This window comes from Uloborus diversus, chromosome 8 (genome assembly GCF_026930045.1).
Source record: "Uloborus diversus isolate 005 chromosome 8, Udiv.v.3.1, whole genome shotgun sequence".
NCBI classification, from domain to species: domain Eukaryota; kingdom Metazoa; phylum Arthropoda; class Arachnida; order Araneae; family Uloboridae; genus Uloborus; species Uloborus diversus.
Genome location: NC_072738.1, coordinates 125,414,662 through 125,420,856, shown reverse-complemented (window position 1 = coordinate 125,420,856; position 6,195 = coordinate 125,414,662).

Genomic DNA, 6,195 nt, shown 5'->3' with positions numbered 1-6,195 from the left:
AGAAAATATGAGTAAGTTATCCTTATGTAGCTAAAATAAGCAGCGTAGATAGAAAAAAAATGAACATTAAATTATGTCTTATTTATGGAAATGAGTAAATTTTTCAAAAACAATGAGAACCATTACATATAACTTAAAAATATCACAATATGGGCTCAATACTTGGACACTACCTAGTAATTTAATTTGTAAATACAAAGGTGACAACTTTGGAAAATCCAAATTAGTAGCATGTCATTTGGCAACTGACCAAATTTACCCAAAAAGAATTCATTCTTGATAAATTTTCTTAGATTTTTGGTAAAATATTTTAAAGGAAGTTTTTTGAAAAAACAAAAAGAGGAAAATACTAAAAAGGCTCATCAAGAAAAATTTAAATTTTACAAAATGTTTAGTGATTTTTTTAGCTGCAATAGTGAGCTTGTATAATGACGTCCGTCTCCTTTTTCTGACAGATGAAATGTTGCTTTTTTCCACAGGTTTTCATTTACATGGCCAAGATATCTTAGTTGAGAGGTTCAGTTTTACAATATTTATTAAGTTCTTTCAATTTCTGTATTTCAGTTATGCCTTGTTCTCCAGCCTCAGTTTACGCTTGTTTCAAAAATTCTTCTCTCAAATATCACCAATTTAGTACACATAAATATATAAATTTGTGGTACTACATTATTTTTAGTGACATTGATATGCTCTTCTCTTTGAAATTCAGCAGCACCTCTCAGGACTTTTCTGATAATTTTTTCAGTCAGTCTCTTTTTAAAAGGCTTCCATCTTTTTTTCTCCTTTATTCAAATTATTTTTCAATGCTGTCCCCATACAATTTGGCAAACTTTCCAAAGTTCTTACGCAAATAATTCTGCTAACTGGCTTACCCAGGAAGCTAACCTTTTCAAACAGTTTTGTTTTATGAAGTCACTTTATGTGTCACTATTATAGATTTGAAGAGGCAGAAGTTATTGTTTTGAGTAGGAGCTTGGTGATTCACATGATTTTGAGCTGTGACACTATTCTTGCCTTGTTGTGATATGACTATACAATGTGATACTAAATGTTGCCACTAAAGGTACACGACAAACTACTTTTTTAACTTTTAATTTGTAAAAAAAATAAGTAAATTATTGTAAGAATTATTCAGTTAAGTGCACAAACATATGTCACTTTCAATTTTGAATGCATGCCGATTGGTGAGAGGAGTATGGTATTATGTTTTTTAAAAAATGAAGATATTAGGATGTATCTGAAGTTATTTTTCAGATGCAGCAAATAATTCAGCGCCAGCAACTTGGTTAATAAGCAAATGGGTGGTAATGTGATGTTAAATGGGAAGGAATTAGTACAATGAAAAACTATATAAAACCTTCGACAATTTACAAAATATTTCATTTATTTATACTATCATTCAATTTTTAAAACTTGTTAAAATTTCATACACTATTTAATAGACTGATCCTCGCACTTTTTGAGAAGTTGACAGCTAAAATCTATAAAAATCTCTGCTATTATTCATTCATAAATCTGGAAAAATGAATATTTTTAAAACTATTTTTATTAGAAAAGATAACATTAACAAACACATGTTGTGTAGCACTGGAGATAGGGTTAATGCACTTAAGTATCAGGATTTTCACTTATATAATTTTTTTAATAAAATCCTTTACCCATAAAATGCATTAGAACTCAAAATACACAAGTTTATTTTTACAACAAAAAATCTTGCAACAAAATGAATCTTTTCAATGATCCATTTTTCTAAATTATAACTTACAATTGTTTAGTTAAATCTCTGAATATTTCAACTTGTCTTTGAACATGTAGCAGTCGACTCCTCAAAAAGTGGAGGATTATTCAAGTAAATCAACACCCAGCTGAGAGGTTTAATACAACAATGTGTCAAAAAATGAAACATATTTAACAATTTATTTCCTTACTTAGGTTTTCATACTTTTAGCGACTCTAATAAACAATCAATAGGAGTGCATAGAATACACTAAAACTGTATACAATTACTATTATGGAAATGAATATAGCATTATAAATATTGAAAGAGCTTAGGATTATAGTTATAATCATGATTTGCACTAAGCTTTGATTTAATATTTCAACTTTTCTATTTATTTATACTTTCGGCTTTGTACTTACATTTATGATTTCTACAACAGTTTTGAGTAAAATTTCAATTTTAAAAGAAAAAAACTATTTGATAGAGGAAAGTTGAAAAATTGAATCAAAAAAAAAAAAAAGATTTTTATTGAAATGCACTAAAAATTAGTGATAAGAAAATTATGGTTTAGCATAAAATGATGAAGTGGGAATATTTTTTTAGGTCAGCAAAAATCAGGTTGCATAGTGGAGATGAATGTAATTTTTTGTACCTTTTCTGTTTGTAAGAAAAATGGTGCATGGCTTTATTTTTTGAAAGCAAAAATTGGTTGGTTAAATATAAAAAATATTGACTTTATCGTGTAAATTTTGCAAATACTAACTAACACTGAACAAAGTCAAGAAAATAGACTTCGACTGACCGCAAAGACTAATTTTCACTGTCTTGAAAACTATTTTTTTCAATAATAAATAATACTAAGAATTAATAAAGAAAAAATCCTAACTATCTTATTCACATTTAAATAACAGTTAATGCTATAAAAATGCATAAATGAAAGGGGAGAAAAAAACAGCAAGGAAAACAAACAACAAAAACAAAATCTCAAAACAACTCTTCACCAACTACATTCGACTTGGAGATGTGCTCCATGCAGTTTTATGATTAGAGAAGAAAAAAAAAAGTTCCACAACAGCTGAAATTGTACAGACACATTGTTGCATTAAGCCTATCATTCACATAAGACCTTTTCACCAAATAATATTACCATCAGGCAGCAATTCTCAACCAGAGTGCCATGAGATGTGCCTTTAGGCGGGCTGAAAAATATTCAATCTATTTAAGAACATTTCTATTTGAAAAAGAGTAGGTTAATAACTCATATAAACATATACACTTGAAACGTTCTAATCCGCCTATTCCTATTTTTGAGAGCTGTTGGATAACACAAAAAAAGGGGGGGGGGAGGGGATAGCCATGTGATCTGACTGCCACAAAGCCTGACACACTTTGCGCACTGTCCTTTTTTTTTCTATTTTTTAATTTTACTTTATTTTTCAAGAGGTAAAAAATTATTTGTAAAATGTTACTGATTAAAATGTTACTTAATTGTTACAGTGGCTGGGTCACATATTTTTAAAGTAAAAGAGAAATAAAGGACCAATAATCAGGTTCAACAAGTCAGTCGGTCTTTGGCTTTGAACAAATTGCGTTATTTTCTTCTGTTTCTGTTTTTGAGTATCGTTTACTAACTTCCTCCTCACAATGTTTCAATGACACTACCTCCATATTGTTTACATCAGACTGCTGTAGCAAATGCACAAGGCCCTTTTTCAAAACGTATTGCAGTTTTTGTGAGTAACATTAACTCCAATAGCATAGTTGCGCTCTTTTCCTTGATTTCATCAACAGTCTCTTCCTCCAAACCAAGGATTTCTTTGTTAATCAGAACTTCCATTTGCTCGTACCAAAATCAGTTCACAATATCCAACTCGGCAATGTCTTTACACCCAGGCAGTTGGTGCAACACTTCTTCGAAGTCTAATGAAGGTATCATTTACAGTTTCCACCTTGTTGAAAAGACCAAGCCTAAGTTTCTCTCACCATTTCATTGTTTTTTCGGCAGAAATGCCACCTATCAAACAGGATCAACGTGACCAATTCGGCTCGCGTCTGATAACAAGATAGGCGGATTAGAAGGTTTTTAGTGTAATATGCTTGTTTTCCTTTGAAAGGTCGTGCTAATATTTCGCCTTTTACTAAAGATGAAGAGAAAGAAAAGGGCTCAATTCTTATATATTTGTTCATCAGCCGGTTGGTTTTGATGGTACAATTACCGCATATACTCGGGTTTAAGTCAATCGCCTGCTTTTAAGTGAAAAATTGAGCAAAAAATCAAAAACCCACGCATAAATCAAGCTCTAACCTTCTGAAGTAAACCTCAAATGTTTTGCCACATTTTTTTTTTTTCTGAATAAAAGTTTTGAAAGAAGGAAACTGAAACTTACATCCTTACAATAAAAAATGTGCAATTTTTATATTTTGCTTAAAAAATGGGTTTCATTTCTGTGGTCATGGTTTTTATAAAGGGGATGTTTTTTCAGTTACGGATTTTGTTACTTGTTTTTATTTTGAATTAATATCAAGAAGATTTTGCACTGTAGCCATATTGCATGCATTTTTTAAACGGACCGCTAATTTCCACATGACCAACTACAGTGAAATACCTTTAACACGAAAACGCTTAACGTGAAAAATCGGTTTATGCAAACTGGTATAGCGATCCGGACTGTATCCTGCGCACTTAAATATAAATCTTTTTACACGAAATTTGTTTAACATGAAATTTTTTTTCAGTCCTTTCTGCTTTGTGTTAAACGTTTTCCACTGTATGAGGAAAATTCTCGAACATATACAGTTCTGCACCATTTGTGTAATTGATTTTAAGCTGTAATTATTTGGTCTTTATTTCAAAGTCAGACCATGTAAAATTATAGCAGAATGCATGAATCTTTATATTAATGTTTGTTTCAAAAATCGTTTGTTTGAACTAAAATCGGAAAAGGTTCTTGTTTGTTAGTGTTTAAATTTCGCGACTTATAAACAAGTATATACGGTATTCAAAAACTCATTAAAATAATCGCAAATATGGTGAAAAGTACTAACAATTAACAAATATAAAATAAATAATTAAAATAACACCAGCAATGAAAATCATGTCATGATAACCCACAGTTCAACTAAAAACATGTTTAGCAGCAGTAATATTATGAAGTGTAACTGAACATGGATTCTTTTTTTTATTATTTCAACGATGAGCAAGATTTTCTCCCTAACTAATTTTGTAACTATTACTAACAACTTTTCTTCCAGATAAAACTATTAGTTGTAATTTCAATCATCAATTTTAAAGAAGCACCATTTAGTTACTTAATGCTATAAGCATAGACAAATTCATGAAGTAAACTAGGTGATCCACAGTGAGTTTGTCATGAATTTTAGTTATATACAAAATTTGCAATTCACATCACCTACATGAAGTTATGAAATATACTAATTTTTAGCCGATTCATTTCCAGAAATAACTGTCCTCATTTACTATACACAATGAAAATTTTAAGACAACAAAATTTTTTAACATTAAATCATGCTAGATGGTGACATACAAAAAATTACACTAAGCAATAAGATAAGAAGACCTACTTTATGTTAGATTTCCTTTTTCAGACGTATAAGCGTAAGAGTTCGTAAAAAGAAATTTGAAATTGTTTTGAGTATGTATAAATAGAAAACATTTTTTCTCATAAACATATTAATACTTTAAAATTCTGCTTCAATTCTGAACCTGCTTGAAAGTTTATTGGCTCTAAGTTATAAAATTACAATTTTTATAAAACCAAGATTGTCTTCTCCTTTCTTTTACATAGAGAAACTATATTATGTCACTTTTGTCCACCACTCCCTACCTTTCAGCGTGACTTAGGATTTATTTTATATCCGTGAAATACATACTCCAGAACCTACTATAAAAAGTTTAATTGGTTCTGAACTAGAGAGAGTAAAACTCAGAAGATGTTGCAATTAGCACAGCAAAAATCCTTGCTAAATAAAGAAAAATATAAGTGGTCAGTAAAATGCATTGATACATGAAATGAAAATAATTTGCATACAGTCAATCGTATTTGAAATGTAAAAAAAAAAAAAAAAAAAAAAAACTTTGATCGACTTGAAACAACAATGAAAAGATATATTAAACGCAAAACAAGGCTTCATTATCTAGCATACTATTTACTTTGTTAGTTTAATTTTCAATCTTATAGGGTAGAAATTTCAACATCTTATACTCTGCTTAAATGAACAATAATTCCCTGTTTCAATTTAAAAAAAAAGTGTCTAATATTCTAAACAATTTTAGAAAACTAGGTGTTGATTTCAACCAAGAATACAATCATTTTCTGATTTTTTTTTTTAAATTTGAAATTGCAGAATATGAAAAATTAATATTTAACCTAATTTTTTTTCTTCCGAAATGCACATTTATTAGTAGTAACATAAAGAAAAAAGAATTGCCTTCATCTTTACTGTAATTCAACTTG